The following is a 17,426-nucleotide window of genomic DNA, read 5'->3' on the forward strand; positions in this document are numbered from 1 at the left end:
CATCTATACTGATTGAAGTGGATTTAACAAGTTACATCAATAAGGTATCGTAGCTTTCACATGGATTCACCTGGTCAGTATATGCCATGGAAAGAGCTGGTGTTCTGAGTGTTTTTTTACACTCAGTGTGTATACATTATAGACTTTGTAGACATTATATACATTATTCCTTAAAGTAAGCTTATCATATCTCATAATATTTGGAAGATAGGCCTGAGACATCTCATAACATTTCATTAGCCCATTGGTGAAATTCCAGGTCTAGTTGACTCCTTTTGTATGGGAAAGTATGGGACCACAATCAAAATATAAACCTGGGTTGGGAGACATTTCTATTGAGACCTTAGGCAACTTCAGGCTCTGGAATACCTCCACCCTGACACAGCAAATCTATTAGAACTTGTCTGAGCAGTGTATACATTTATCATAGGGATTGTATGATCATCTGCAAGATGCCATTTAAAGCTACTAAGGAGGACTCTACACAGAAGCGTCCCGGGGAAACATTGTTCAATTCTGTCTCTGTAGGTCATGCTGGCCTTAGAGCGGTGCAGATTACTGTAGCTCTTTCTAGCTTGTGATGGGCTGGAGGAGTGTTCTCACCACAACCATGAATGTGGTAGGCACTGAAGAGGAGAGGCCTTGGAGAGGACAGAGCGAGAGAGGGTGTCAAGTGAAATGTCTGGCATTAGAAGCCTTACAACTCAGATATGTCTCTGTGAATCAGCTCTTGTCTCTGTGGGGAGATAAGGTGCTATGAGTGACTCTTACGTAATCGCAGTGCGAAAATGGAAACCATTTCACCACACAGTTCATTGGTACTGACTTCAGTTATAACTGTATTGGATTATCTATTTTCACAAAGGCCAACACAAGGTTTTTCACAGACAATATTCTCTCCAGTGGTGTAAAGTACTTAAGTAAAAACACTTTCAAGTACTACTTAAGTATTTTTTTTTTGTATCTGTACTTTACTATTTTTTTTTTGGACAACTTTTACTTAACTACATTCCTAAATAAAATAATGTACTTTTTACACTATACATTTTCCCTGACACCTAAAAGTATTCGTTACATTTTGAATGATTAGCAGGACAGGAAAATGGTCCAAATCACGCACTTATAAAGAGAACATCCCTGGTCATCTCTACTGTTCTGGCGGACTCACTAAACACAAATGCTTTGTTTGTAAATTATGTCTGAGTGTTGGAGTGTGCCCATGGCTATCCATAAATTTAAAAAATAAGAAAATGGTGCCGTCTGGTTTGCTTAATATAAGGAATTTGAAATTGTTTATACTTTTACTTTGTTGGTACTAGGGGGCAGTATTTTCATTTTTGGAAAAATAACGTTCCCAAATTAAACAGGATATTTTGTCAGGACAAGATGCTAGAATATGCATATAATTGATAGCTTAGGATAGAAAACACTCTAAAGTTTCCAAAACTGTCAAAATATTGTCTGTGAGTATAACAGAACTGATGTTACAGGCGAAAGCCTGAGAAAAATCCAATCCGGAAGTTACTCATCTTTTGAAAGCCCTGCGTTCCGATGCGTCCCTATTGAGCTGTGAATGCCCTATCAACCAGATTATGCTTTCTACGTATTCCCCAAGGTGTCTGCAGCATTGTGACGTAGTTTTACGCATTTATGTTGAAGAATACCTGTAGGCGGCTTCATTGCGCAAGTGGTCACCTGATGCTGCCAGAGAAAGGAGTTCCCATTATTCCAATCGGTTGCGGTTGATATATTATCGAATAGATATTTGAAAAACACCTTGAGGATCGATTATAAACAACGTTTGCCATGTTTCTGTCGATATTATGGAGCTACTTTTGAATATTTTTCGGTGAAGAACAAACAGAGCTATTTCGCCTACAAAAATAATCTTTTGGGAAAAAATGAACTTTGGCTATCTACCTGGGAGTCTCGTGAGTGAAAACATCCGAAGTTCATCAAAGGTAAACAATTTAATTTGATTGCTTTTCTGATTTTCGTGACAAGGTTGCCTGCTGCTAGCAAGGCATAATGCTATGCTAGGCTATCGATAAACTTACACAAATGCTTGTCTAGCTTTGGCTGTTAAGCATATTTTGAAAATCTGAGATGACAGGGTGTTTAACAAAAGGCTGAGCTGTGTTCCAATATATTTCACTTGTGATTTTCATGAATAGGAAGATTTTCTAGGAAGATTTATGTCCGTTGCGTTATGCTAATTAGTGTCAGATGATGACAATGGTCCCGTTCACGGGATGGGGTGTCACTAGAGGTTAAGTACATTTGATCAATTACATTTACTATTTATATTTACGTTTATTTAAAACCAAATACTTTTAGACTTTTACTCAAGTAGTATTTTACTGGGTGACTTTCACTTTTACTTGAGTCATTTTCTTTTACAGTATCTTCACTTTTACTCAGGTATGACAATTGGGTACTTTTTCCACCACTGATTCTCTCTAAAAACATTTTTCTTATTGCAACATATTTCCATATAGCAACCATTTGACATAAAGTATGTGCTTCCCTGGTTCGGTAAAGTAATATGTCTAGCGGTCACGGTCAGGACTTCCTGCATATTCATTGGTTCATGCATAACAGGAAGTTAACTTTAATGCCAGTCTGCACGTCCACAGAATGCATGTTCACTGCTTTACAGTAGCAACACACAGTGCCTTCAGAAAGTATTCACACCCCTTCACTTTTTACACATTTTGTTGTGTTACAAAGTGCAATTAAAATTGAATTAATTTTCATTTTTGGTCAACGATCTACACAAAATACTATGTAACGTCAACGTGGAAAATGTGTGAAAAAATTCCAACACATATACTGTATGTATATATATATATATATATCACAAAAGTGAGTACAACTCTCACATTTTTGTACATATTAGCAAAGTGTAATTTCTTCAGATAAACAAAAGTTTATCTCAATACTTTGTTATATACCCTTTGTTGGCAATGACAGAGGTCAAACGTTTTCTGTAAGTCTTCACAAGGTTTTCACACACTGTTGCTGGTATTTTGGCCCATTCCTCCATGCAGATCTCCTCTAGAGCAGTGATGTTTTGGGGCTGTTGCTGGGCAACACGGACTTTCAACTCCCTCCAAATATTTTCTATGGGGTTGAGATCTGGAGACTGGCTAGGCCACTCCAGGACCTTGAAATGCTTCTTACGAAGCCACTCCTTCATTGCTCGGGCGGTGTGTTTGGGATCATTGTCATGCTGAAAGACCCAGCCATGTTTCATCTTCAATGCCCTTGCTGATGGAAGGAGGTTTTCACTCAAAATCTCATGATACATGGCCCCATTCATTCTTTCCTTTACACGGATCAGTCATCCTGGTCCTTTTGCAGAAAAACAGCCCCAAAGCATGATGTTTCCACCCCCATGCTTCAAAGTAGGTATGGTGTTCTTTGGATGCAACTCAGCATTCTTTGTCCTCCAAATACGACGAGTTGAGTTTTTACCAAAAAGTTCTATTTTGGTTTCATCTGACCACGTGACATTCTCCCAATCTTCTTCTGGATCATCCAAATAATCTCTAGCAAACTTCAGACGGGCCTGGACATGTACTGGCTTAAGCAGGGGGACACGTCTGGCACTGCAGGATTTGAGTCCCTGGCGGCGTAGTGTGTTACTGATGGTAGGCTTTGTTACTTTGGTCCCAGCTCTCTGCAGGTCATTCACTAGGTCCCCCCGTGTGGTTCTGGGATTTTTGAACACCGTTCTTGTGATCATTTTGACCCCACGGGGTGAGATCTTGCGTGGAGCCCCAGATCGAGGGAGATAATCAGTGGTCTTGTATGTCTTCCATTTCCTAATAATTGCTCCCACAGTTGATTTCTTAAAACCAAGCTGCTTACCTATTGCAGATTCAGTCTTCCCAGCCTGGTGCAGGTCTACAATTTTGTTCCTGGTGTCCTTTGACAGCTCTTTGTCTTGGCCATAGTGGAGTTTGGAGTGTGACTGTTTGAGGTTGTGGACAGGTGTCTTTTATACTGATAACAAGTTCAAACAGGTGCCATTAATACAGGTAACGAGTGGAGGACAGAGGAGCCTCTTAAAGAAGAAGTTACAGGTCTGTGAGAGCTAGAAATCTTGCTTGTTTGTAGGTGACCAAATACTTATTTTCCACCATAATTTGCAAATAAATTCATAAAAAATCCTACAATGTGATTTTCTGGATTTTTTTTATCCTTTTGTCTGTCATAGTTGAAGTGTACCTATTATGGAAATTACAGGCCTCTCTCATCTTTTTAAGTGGGAGAACTTGCACAATTGGTGGCTGACTAAATACTTTTTTGCCCCACTGTATATATTGTGTTCTAGTGAAGGTACATTTACTGCTGTACACACCTTTCCTATTCATATACTGTCTATACTGTCTATAGACTGTACACACAATCATATTCATACAGTAAACTCCAAAAATATTGGGACAATGACACATTTTATTGTTGTTTTGGCTCTGTACTCCACTACTTTGAATTTGAAATGATACAATGACTGTGAGGTTAAAGTGCAGACTGTCAGCTTTAATTTGAGGGTGTTTTCATCCACATGGGGTGAACCGTTTAGAAATTACAACACTTTTTGTACATAGTCCCACCATTTTACGGGACCAAAAGTATTGGGACAAATTCACTTATATGCGTATTAAAGAAGCAAAAGTTAAGTATTTGCTCCCATATTCATAGCACACACTGACTACATCAAGCTTGTGACTACAAATTTGTTGGATGCATTTGCTGTTTATTTCGGTTTTGTTTCAGATTATTTTGTGTCCAATAGAAATTAACTGTAAATAATGTCTTGTCATTTTGGAGTCACTTTTATTGTAAATAAGAAGAGAATGTTTCTAAAGACTTCTATATTAATGTGGATGCTGCCATGATTATGAATAATATAGAAATGACTCACAAATATTGTACCCCCCCCAAAAAAACGAACCTTCCCTTTTATTGTAATGGTGAGAGGTTAGCATGTTTTAGGGGTATGATATCTGTGCATCTGTAACTTTCTCACTCATCATTATTCACAATTAATTCAGGATGATCCATAATCATGGTAGCATCCACAGAAGTGTTTAGAAACATTATATTCTTATTTACAATAAAAGTGACTCCGAAGTGACGCCAAACTCTGTCGTTGGAAAACCCTGTCCCATAGTACCTGTAAGCTGTTAGGAGAGTACTTTGATGTGGGAAGATATGAACATGGGAAGGACTCCATGATCAGCAGCAGCTTATTTATTTACTGTATATCAACCAACCAGGCCACATTCAAAAACATACCCACATATAGCTCAGTATACTATACTTTTCAAAAGCTTGATGATTCATTGGTTATTTGAATCAGCTGTGTAGTGGTGCGGTAAAAAACTAAACGTGAACCCAGGGTGGGGCCCCGGGACCAAGTTTGGGAAACCCTGCTATAGGAGGTGCTGAAAAATGATCCTCCTCAGTCAGGGATATGCATGGAGGGCAAAGACAGGGGCCTGGCAGCTACTGAGAGAAGTAGTTTTAACACATCAAGTTCAGATGCCTTTGCCATGTCCTGACCACATAGGTCATTGGAAATAGAAGTTACTTCATATCATCAATTTCTTTAGATTCGTTTTTTGTGTGTGTAACCCTTCAACCGAAGGTTTATTTCTAGTTGGTATATTTCAGTTTTGGAAAATGTTGGTGGTATGGTATATTTTTAGTGGTATAGTCAATATGAATAATTCAGAGTCTTGATATTGCATACATACTATAAATATACAACATGTATAATACATTTCCATGTCGGTGAATTTGTAATAAGATACAAAATCTGTAAAACCTGCATATCTATGTGGTTATTTGGATGAAGGGTTCAGTTATCCTCCTTAAATATTTATCAAAGAGAACACTACAGATGAGATGTTGAATAGCCATTCATGGCTCATTTAATGTGCAGGTTTTGGGATGGCACAACTGGCTACCAATGACCTATGATAGACCTGACGCCGCTCAGTTGTCCAAACCATTTGAAATAGAGCCAATGTCAATGATACACCGGCATTTACACAGCAAATTCAAGGTCAAGTTCCCTTTTTTTTTAAAGACTTGGGAAAACTGGTGCTAACTTATCTTAGATGAATCAGAGAGGATGTGTTAATAACTTGATAATATTGTGTTAATAACTTGATAATATTTTTTCCACCTGAAATATAAACAATTTGTTACTATTTTCTGAAATGTTGAATAGGTGGTATCAATGTAGTCGGCATGGATGGGTCTGCTGCTGCTAAAATGTGACTAATAGCACCATCTAGTGATAAATGAGGAAGAAGACCGCAGTGAACAACACCTACAATACATTGCCTGAAAATATCAAGTTAGCTCTGAATAAATTGATCCTCTTGATTCATAAAATATGTATTGTTATTATTTTAACATCTTATATTACAACTGATATTTTATTTATCAATTTATTTATAAACAGCAACAGTCCTTTTCTAATTTCGAATATGAATCCAGGCATAACCCTTGAATGGATCTATTTAGGCCTCAATGTGGACCAAGTGCACCTATAAATAAATACCATCTTTCATCCTCAGGATTTGGCGTCAGGAAATTGCATGCAGGGATGTGGTGGACTACCTACTACAGAATGGAGCCAATGTGCACTCCCAGGATGGCGGAGGCCTCGTATCCCTACACAACGCCCGCTCCTCCGGCTATGCTGAGGTGATCAACCTCAGCTGGGCTGAGTGCAAGACTGATTCCAAACCCAGGGACAACTAGAACTACACGACCGATGTCTACATAGGTACTGTTTGAGGCTGTCCCCTTGGAAAATGTGCATTGTTTAAGCATTGACTGTCCTCTTGTGGCTTCAAGTATAATGGTCACGTCTCCAGAAGACTCAGATTGATACACCAATCTGTAATATGCTTTAAGGCCCACTTTTGTAAGAGCCAAGTGTGGCAACGGGTGTGCTCTCTCTATATTGTTTCTGTATAACATAGGCTATTTCTTGATATCTTGTAAATGGTGATATGGGTGATTTGGTGTTGTATTTCTGCTGCAACATGGAGCAGAGACAACGATTCGTAACACAGATGGGAGGACAGCGCTGGACCAGGCTGAAGCATCCACTAAAGCAGTGCTGAACGGTGAGTGGGAGGACCATGTTCCTCACAAGCATTTTATACTCACTAATGGCATGATTGAGTTAGTTTACACTCATTGCATCTATTTTTGGGCATGGGAACAGAATAGAACATGTTTCTTTGTGATACAAGAATTACAGAACATGCAGTTGAATGAATCAAAACAATGAAACACAAAAGTTATTTTGGAATATGTTTTCACACTTTCTTCAACACAGGTGAATATATAAAAGATGACTTGCTTGAAAGTGCAAGGTGGAGGATATCTCAGATGCTTTAATGACCTCCATTCAGATGCCTTGTTATCAACTGTGACCATTCTTGTGCTCTTCATTCCAATACATGTGGTGCTTTCAATAAGAGTGGGAATGAAGACAAGCTGATGGACCCTGCTAACACCATGTAATTAATGTGAACTGTCATGCCAGTGACGGTTGGAAGGTAAGTCACATGCTCTTCTAAACTGTTAATGAACAGACTATACATTTTTCATCACATCTCGAAAATTCCAAATGCACAAAAATGGGGTAAAAAACATTCCGGCCGACTGGATGTTAAAATATATTTTTTTACCCAAAACATTTGACCTAAAAAGAGTGTATCAGTCAGGACAAACAAATAACTCCATGTTAAATGGTTATTTGTGGTGTTTCTTTCAGTCCTTCAGCATCTGGCTTTTGGCTACGACCGCATGACGACAGCGTAGCTACTGGTACATCATTGGGCGGACTAGCTTGCGACTCAGAACTAAACTATTCCTCTGCTCTGTCGTTCCCTACATACTTTAGTCTGAGACTGACATTATTTAAGTTGTTTATGGTGACGAGGGGCGTTGTACAAAAAGTAATCAGCGATTGGATTGTCTCTAACCAATTAGAGTATCAAATCCAAAGACACATTTTCAAACCACCGCTTTACCCACGTGTGTTCTGGCTCTGGCCCAACCCATTGGTTTCTGGACCAATCCCCACTAGCAGCTCAAAGAACACCTGACCCATAAGCCATGTTTATTTTTTATTTATTGTTCCTATTCTTTTTTAACCATATTTTTCTTGCTTGGAGGTCACCTACAATACTTGAAACTAATTGAGTCCAAATGATTTTAGGCAGGGGGTAACTGTCAGATGAGCAGCCCTGTTCTCCCTATGTAATTGTTGAAACACTCTCTTATCTGACCTCTTGTGTCTGTTACAAGATTAGTTCAGACATCGTGCTTTGCTCCAGGCAGTACGTGAAGCTGACCTGGCCCACCTAAAGAAGCACCTGTCACTGGAGACCATCACCTTCAATAATCCCCTTAACCATGAATTCGCTCTGGTAAGAAATCTCAACACTGAGTTACCAACATACTACAGATACTGTTTCTGCTGATTATGGGGTGGCATGTAGCCTAGTGGTTAGAGCGTTGGACTGGTAACCAACCGAAAGGTTGCTGGATTGATTCCCCGAGCTGACAAGGTAAAAATCTATCGTTCTGCCCCTGAACAAGGCAGTTAACCCACTGTTCCTAGGCCTGTCATTGTAAGTACAAATTTGTTCTTAACTGACTTGCCTGGTTAAATAAATTAAACATAAAAATGATATAGCCAATGTATTGAAGCACTTGTATTATATAGATTTCTCTGGGTTACTCTGTACTTTCAACTAAGCAGAGTTTTAAGATCTAAAATGTGCTTTTAACAGCACTGCCAAGTGTGTGACTAACTGCTGAGAAAAGGGGCCGATTGGAATGAGAAGAATAAAGAGTCGTGAATACGGCAAAGTGTGTCAGTCAGTGACCCTTATCCCACAAGCAATAATCAGTCACTTTACACTTACCATTGTTGATATGACATATATAACTGGGTGAGTCTGAATGCACCGATAAGACTCTGAACTAAAGGTTCCTTTTGGTTCCATTGTGAAACCCATAGAAGTAGTATCACAACAACTTAAACTTGTTTGTGATGTGTTTTGTCAAAGCTTCCTGGCTTCTGAAAAATCCCACGACGACATAATCGAGGTGCTGGTGAAACACGAGGCAAGGGTAAGTTCAGATGTTATCATGTTATCAAAAGCATAAAGATCAAGCCAACTTGTGTGTTTGCTCTAGGATTCAAATCAAATAAAACAAAATGTTATTTGTCACATGCTTGGTAAACAACAGGCGTGGATAGACACACAATGAGTATCGATAACTTGGCCATATACCAGGGGTACCAGTACCGAGTCGATGTGCAAGGGTACGAGGTAGATATGTACTTATACAAAGGAGGCTGGTGAGGGGAGAACGGCTCATAATAATGTCTGGAAAGGAGCAAATGGCATGGCATCAAACACATGGACACCATGTGTTTGGTGTATTTGATACCATTCCACTTGATCCACTCCAGCCATTACCACAGGCCCGTCCTCCCCAAATAAGATGCCACCAACCTCCTGTGACCTATACCTACACTGCTACCGCCTGGTATAGAGGTCCTGGATGGCAGGGAGCTCTGTGATGCACTGCGCCGTCCCCACTACCATCTGTAGCGCCTTGGACTAGGTGACCCAAGAAACACAGATGGATCTGGTGTTCAGTAATAAACCAGAGAGAATCACTAAATCCTTCATTATGGTTATTGGGCTGTCTGATCATAATCTTACACTTATAGCCAGAAAGCTTTCCATGAACAGGTTTAACCTCTCCACTGTTAGAAAGCTTGATCAGCTCAGAATACCTAAGAGTGAATTCAATTATTTTGAAAACGCAATTAAGGTAATTAACTGGAATGATCTCTTGTCCTATACAGATGTGGAAGCTGATAGTCAGGTTTTTCTATCCACAATCCAGATTACAACAAATGGCGTCCTAAAGAAAATCAAATGCAAACCTGGCCAAAATAATAATCTTCCTTGACTAAATGGAGCAATCTGGAAACTGATGAAATAATGAGATCAAGCTCTAAAAACAACCCTGAAGTTGAAATTAGAGCATGACAGACGTAGGTTTACCATGTTGAGAAATAAATCAGACAGGCCAAGGCAAACTTTATCAACATAATTGGTGAAGCAAAGGAAGAATTCTAATTGATCTGGCAGAATCTAAAAAAGTTAACAGGGAAAGACCATATTAGTACAGCAAAAAGACTAGAAATCAATGTGAATGACAGTCTAACACAGGATGCAGTCGAAATAGCAAATGTCTTCAATTCCTACTTTGTTGATTCTGTCAAGGTACTGACACAGAACCCCTCCACTGGTGTCTTGGGCTCAGTGCTAGTGAATGACACTCAACCTAAGGGAGTGTCGTGTCTTTACTATCACTAAATTAAGACTTTTAGTTTTATTCAAAGATTCTTTGTAATTAGCATTTTGTGATTAACTAATCAGGCAAATGTAGGAAAATATTCAGATTACAAATGTATAATTTTCCTTATACAACTTTTCAGATATTTTAATATCTAATCAATTAGTCTTCTTAATTAATTATTTATTTATTTTACCTCACGTTAGTCTCATTCCAAACGTTGTAAATTGTTGGTTATCTGCACGAACCCAGTCTTCACAATGAGTCATCCTGTAACGGCAAATCTCCTCTTCGTCTGAAGAGGAGTTAGGATCGGACCAAGATGCAGTGTCCATAATGTTTTTAATAAAGACAAATGAACACTCGAACAAAAACAATAAACGATAATGTGAAATCTACAAAAACCGAAACAGTAGCGTGTGGCGACAAACACTCACACGGAAACAAACACCCACAAACCAACAGTGAAACCCAGGCTACCTAAGTATGATTCTCAATCAGAGACAACTAATGACACCTGCCTCTGATTGAGAACCATACTAGACCGAAACAGGAACCAAACATAGAAAAACAAACATAGACTGCCCACCACAACTCACGCCCTGACCATACTAAATAAAGACAAAACAAAGGAAATAAAGGTCAGAACGTGACCCCCCCAAAGGTGCGGACCTCGGCCGCAAAACCTGAACCTATAGGGGAGGGTCTTGATGGGCGTCTGTCTGCGGTGGCGGTTCTGGCGCGGGACGTGGACCCCACTTCCTCACAGTTTTTGTCCGCCTCCTCAACCGTCCCCGTGACCCTCGCCGCCGACCTCCGACTGGGGACCCTAGCCATGGGTCCCAAATGGATGGGAGATTCCGGCAGCACTGGAAGGACGGGAGACTCCGGCAGCGCCGGACAGGCGGGAGACTTCGGCAGCTCCGGTGTGAAGGGCGATTCTGGAATCGCCTGGCTGACTGACGGCTCTGGCAGCTCCTGGCTGGCTGACGGATCTGGCAGCTCCTGGCTGGCTGACAGCTCTGGCAGCTCCTGGCTGACTGGCGGCTCCTGGCTGACTGGCGGCTCTGACGGCTCCTGGCTGGCTGGCTGACGGCTCTGGCGGCTCCTGGCTGGCTGGCTGGCTGACGGCTCTGGCGGCTCCTGGCTGATTGGCGGCTCTGGAGGCTCCTGGCTGACTGGTGGCTCCTGGCTGACTGGCGGCTCTAGCGGCTCCTGGCTGACTGGCGGCTCTGGCAGCTCCTGGCTGACTGGTGGCTCTGGCGGCTCAGGACAGACTGGCGGCTCTGGTGGCTAAGGACAGACGGGAGACTCTGGCGGCTCAGGACAGACGGGAGACTCTGGCAGCGCTGGAGAGGAGGAAGGCTCTGGCAGCGCTGGACAGGCAGGAGCATCTGTAGGCAGAAGACAGAGAGACAGCCTGGTGCGGGGGGCTGCCACCAGAGGGCTGGTGCGTGGAGGTGGCACTGGGTAGACCGGACCGTGCAGGCGCACTGGAGATCTTGAGCACCGAGCCTGCCCAACCTTACCTGGTTGAATGCTCCTGGTAGCCAGGCCAGTGCGGCGAGGTGGAATAGCCCGCACTGGGCTGTGCTGGCGAACCGGGGACACCATGCGTAAGGCTGGTGCCATGTACGCCGGCCCAAGGAGACGCACTGGAGACCAGATGCGTAGAGCCGGCTTCATGGCACCTGGCTCGATGCCCACTCTAGCAGGCCGATACGAGGAGCTGGAATGTACCGCACCGGGCTATGCACATGCACTGGGGAAACTGTGCACTCCACCGCATAACACGGTGCCTGCCCGGTCCCTCTCACTCTCCGATAAGCACGGGAAGTTGGTGCAGGTCGCCTACCTGGCTTCACCACACTCTCCGTGTGCCACCCCCCAAGACATTTTTGGGGCTGCCTCTCGGGCTTCCAGCCGCCGTGCTGCCTCCTTATACCAGCGCCTCTCTGCTTTCGCTGCCTCCAGCTCTGCTTTGGGATGGCAATATTCCCCTGGCTGAGTCCAGGGTCCTTTGCCGTCCAGAATCTCCTCCTATGTCCAGGAGTCCTGTGTTCTTTGCCGCTGCTGCTGCTGTCCTTTACCACGCTGCTTGGTCCTTGGTTGGTGGGTGTTTCTGTAACGGCAGATCTCCTCTTCATCTGAAGAGGAGTAAGGATCGGACCAAGATGCAGCGTGGTAAGTGTCTAACGTTGTCCGGGTTAGGGAGGGCTTGGCCGGTAGGGATATCCTTGACTCATCGCGCACCAGCGACTCCTGTGGCGGGCCGGGCACAGTGCGCGCTAACCAAGGTTGCCAGGTGCACAGTGTTTCCTCCAACACACTGGTGTGGCTGGCTTCCAGGTTGGATGCGCGCTGTGTTAAGAAGCAGTGCGGCTTGGTTGGGTTGTGTATCGGAGGACGCATGACTTTCAACCTTTGTCTCTCCCGAGCCCGTATGGGACTTGTAGCGATGAGACAAGATAGTAGCTACTAAAAACAATTGGATACCACAAAACCCACCCCAACTCAGGCCCTGACCATACTAAATAAAGACAAAACAAAGGAAATAAAGGTCAGAACGTGACACATCCATACATAAATTGTCTTAAATAATTTATTTACTAACTAAGTCATTCAAAGAAATGCATAAACAAACAATAGATAGTTAAAAGAAAATTATAATGGAGTTTCCCTAGTGGGATAAACCGGCATCGCGTCTCAACTGAGATAAGACAACACACAGTTGATAATTATAACAATTGAAATGCTAATCCTTTGCACATGAACACTCACTCCTTCTGGAACAATTGCAATCAATCAATATATTTACGCTCAGTGTGTCATCGGGGTCTCTGTTGAAAAGTTTGTTTCTGTTGGAGAGTCTGGCCGTCCTCTCTCTCTCTCTCTTAGAATGGATAGTTCAGAGTGACATTCATTCATGTCGTTATAGAATAGATGTTTCGGCGGGTGTCGGTCTTCGCTTCCTAGCTGCAGACTAGTAATTAATATCAAAGACTTGTTCTTATTCTGTCGGTATCGATAGTCTAAGAGTTTAACCATGTGGTATGGTTAAAAGATTCAGACATCTACTTAAACCTTGGCCCTCTCGTTATCGAGGTAAGCTGGTCTGCAACCTTTGTCCTCTCGTAATTGAGGGAAACATGGTCTGTTGAGAAATTCTCAAAGTGGGGGTTTTATTCAGGAGAGCAGAAAAAAGGCTGTCTCATGACACCAGGTCCTAACTGTGCTCATGGGCGGTCCTCTGATTTAGTTAAACTCAAAAGGGAATTGGAGTTTCCTTCATTAAACAGTCCAAAATCACATTACACAATTTTACAAACAGTATCATCCTCACTCATTCATCTTATACAACAATTAGATGTAAACCTCATATCTGAGGCTATTATATAAACAGCGTTATGGTAATGTGGCCATATTGTCTCCCCTGAGTTTCACAAAATTGTACCAAATGGACCAGTTCGTAGCTGGATTCTTCAACAATCTTTTATACCTTCTCCGGAACATAAATGTTGTTCGGACCTCAAGTTCTGTGAGGTGGAAGAAATTCCTTGGTTCTCTTCTATGAAAACTCTACTCTCTCTATATACTGTGGCCAAGAGGAGATAATCTCCTCCCGGAATTTACGACATCTCTCTGACCACAGAAGCCTACGTGTAGGAGACAGGGAGAGGGGGATGGGGCTTGCTGTACCCAAAAAGGGCAACGTCATGACAGGAGGTTTCTGAGTCAGAGGTGAACAAAGTGATTTTCTCACTACAGAACTCGGGCTGTGTTTGGGCTGGACTTTGCCTTTCTTAAAACTACAAAGAGTCACTCATTAGCCCCATTACTAAAGTCACCAACACATCTATTGGTCAGGGGGTGCTTCCAAGAGTCTGGAAGTCGGCCATAATAACGGCCATCTTTAAATCAGGTGACTCTGCTGACGTGAGTAACTACAGGCCCATTAGTATACTACATGTGGTGTCGAAGGTTGCTGAAAAGTGTATAGCAGAGCAACTGATTGCCCACCTCAACAACAGCCCCTTCACATTGCACTCCATGCAGTTTGGCTTCAGAGCAAAACACTCCACAGAAACAGCCAACTGCTTTCTTCTGGAAAATGTGCAGTCCAAGATGGACAAATGGGGCGTGGTTAGGGCTATATTTCTAGACCTAAGGAAAGCTTTTGATACTGTTAACCATAAGGTTCTCATCACAAAAGTTCAACTCTTCCCCAGGGTGCCTTGAGATTATTGAAATCATACCTTGAAGGCAGAACCCAGTGTGTCAGAGTGAGCTCTCGCCCACTCTCAGCTATGATGTGGGCGTGTCCCAAGAGTCAATACTGGGGTCCCTCCTGTTCAGCCTGTACATTAATGATCTGCCTTCTGTCTGTACTGGGTCTGAAGTTCAAATGTATGCAGAGGATACAGTGATATATGGGCCTGAAAAGAGCAAACAACATGCTGCACAATAGCTCACTACTGTAATGGTCCAGGTTACAAAGTGTCTCAGTGACTCATGTTTGCATCTCAATGTGAAAAAAAAGTCTGCATGTTCTTCACAAGAGGGCAACTGATGCTACTGAGCTAGATGTCTTTGTGTCAGGGGAGAAGAACAGTCTGCATGTTGTTCACAAAGAGGACAACTGATGCTGTTGAACCAGATGTCTGTGTCAGGGGAGAAGTACCATGGCATCATAATTGATTCCAATCCTTCTTTTAAAAAACAGGTGAAAAAGGTAACTAAAATCACCAAGTTCAATCTAGCTCATTTCCGATTCACACCGAAATTGTTTGACTACAGAGGTAGAAAAACTGTAATTCAATTCTATGATACTCCCCAACTTAACATACTGCTTGACTAGTTGGGCCCAAGCTTGCTGTACAGTATTAAAACCTATTCAGTCTGTCTACCAATAGGCTCTCAAAGTGCTTGATAGGAAGCCCAATAGCCATCATCACTGTTACATCCTCCGAAAGCATGAGCTTCTGAGTTGGGAAAATCTTGTGAAATACAATGTCTTGTATTCAAGATCCTAAATGGCCTGACTCCCCCTCCACTTAGTACTTGTGTTAAACAGAAAATCCAAACCGTTGGTAGCAGATCCACAAAGTCTGCCATGAGAGGTGACTGTATAGTTCCCTTAAGGAAAAGCATCTTTAGTCCATCTGCTTTCTCTGTGAGAGCTTCCCATGTCTGGAACACACTGCCATCAGACACACAACTTCACCAACTATCACACCTTCACAAAAAACATGAAGACATGGCTAAAGGCTTGTGAACACAATAGCAAGCTGTGTATTGTCACTTTCCATGTTGTCTGTAGCTTGTGAGGTGTTGAAGCAATGTTGCTTCTATGCATTTTGTTTTGTTGCTTTTGCTCTGTCTGCATGCTACATGTTTTATTTTTCCTTTATTTAACTAGGCAAGTCAGTTAAGAACAAATTCTTATTTTCAATGACAGCCTAGGAACACTGCCTTGTTCAGGGGCAGAATGACAGATTTGTACTTTGTCAGCTCGAGGGTTTGAACTTGCGACCTTCCAGGTTACTAGTCCAACGCTCTAACCACTAGGCTACCCTGGCACCCCTATGTTGCTCTGTTCTTTTCTGCTCTTTTTTACAAGCAAAAATTAAAGCAGGAAGCACCAGTGACTCGGTCTATAAAAAAAATGGTCAGATGAAGCAGATACTAAACTACAGGACTGTTTTGAAATCCCTCTATGCCCTCCGACGAACCATCAAACAGGCAAAGCGTCAATACAGGGCTAAGACTGAATCATACTACACCGGCTCCGACGCTCGTCGGATGTAGCAGGGCTTGCAAACTATTACAGACTACAAAGGGAAGAACAGCCGCGAGCTGCCCAGTGACAAGAGCATACCAGACGAGCTAAATCACTTCAATGCTCGCTTCGAGGCAAGCAACACTGAGGTATGCATGAGAGCATCAGCTGTTCCAGATGACTGTGTGATCACGCTCTCCGTAGCCGACGTGAGAAAGACCTTTAAACAGGTCAACATACACAAGGCTGCGGGCCAGACAGATTGCCAGGACGTGTGCTCCGGGCATGTGCTGACCAACTGGCAGGGGTCTTCACTGACATTTTCAACATGTCCCTGATTGAGTCTGTAATACCAACATGCATCAAGCAGACCACCATAGTCCCTGTGCCCAAGAACACAAAGGCAACCTGCCTAAATTACTTACAGACACGTAGCACTCACGTCCGTAGCCATGAAGTGCTTTGAAAGACTGGTAATGGCTCACATCAACACCATTATCCCAGAAACCCTAGACCCACTCCAATTTGCAAACCGCCCAAACAGATCCACAGATGATGCAATCTCTATTGCTCTCCACACTGCCCTTTCCCACCTGGACAAAAGGAACACCTACGTGAGAATGCTATTCATTGACTACAGCTCAGCGTTCAACACCATAGTGCCCTTGAAGCTCATCACTAAGCTAAGGAACCTGGGACTAAACACCTCCCTCTGCAACTGGATCCTGGACTTCCTGTTGGGCCGCCCCCCAGGTGGTGAGGGTAGGTAGCAACACATCTGCCATGCTGATCCTCCTGGGAGTCCCCGGGGGTGCGTGCTCAGTCCCCTCCTGTACTCCCTGTTCACCCACGACTGCTTGGCCAGGCACGACTCCAACACCATCATTAAGTTTGCTGACGACACAACAGTGGTAGGCCTGATCACCGACAACAATAAGACAGCCTATAGGGAGGAGGTCAGAGACCTGGCGTTGTGGTGCCAGAATAACAACCTATCCCTCAACGTAACCAAGACTTGATTTGATTTGATTTGACTAAGGAGATGATTGTGGACTACAGGAAAAGGAGCACCGAGCACTTCCCCATTCTCATCGACGGGGCTGTAGTGGAGCAGGTTGAGAGCTTCAAATTCCTTGGTGTCCACATCAACAACAAACTAGAATGGTCCAAACACACCAAGACAGTCGTGAAGAGGGCACGGCAAAGCCTATTTCCCCCCCGGGAA

The 17,426-nt window shown here is 42.9% G+C and overlaps 1 long non-coding RNA gene across 1 annotated transcript; it reads left to right on the forward strand.

Moving 5' to 3' along the window:
* Positions 1-6,834: 6,834 nt before the first annotated feature.
* Positions 6,835-9,364, forward strand: LOC116355525 (uncharacterized). Its single transcript, XR_004204560.1, has 3 exons — positions 6,835-7,592; positions 8,347-8,468; positions 9,114-9,364. It is a non-coding gene; the product is annotated as an uncharacterized LOC116355525 (long non-coding RNA).
* The last annotated feature ends 8,062 nt before the right edge of the window (positions 9,365-17,426 follow it).

Source organism: Oncorhynchus kisutch, linkage group LG20 (assembly GCF_002021735.2).
Source record: "Oncorhynchus kisutch isolate 150728-3 linkage group LG20, Okis_V2, whole genome shotgun sequence".
Classification (NCBI taxonomy): Eukaryota; Metazoa; Chordata; class Actinopteri; order Salmoniformes; family Salmonidae; genus Oncorhynchus; species Oncorhynchus kisutch.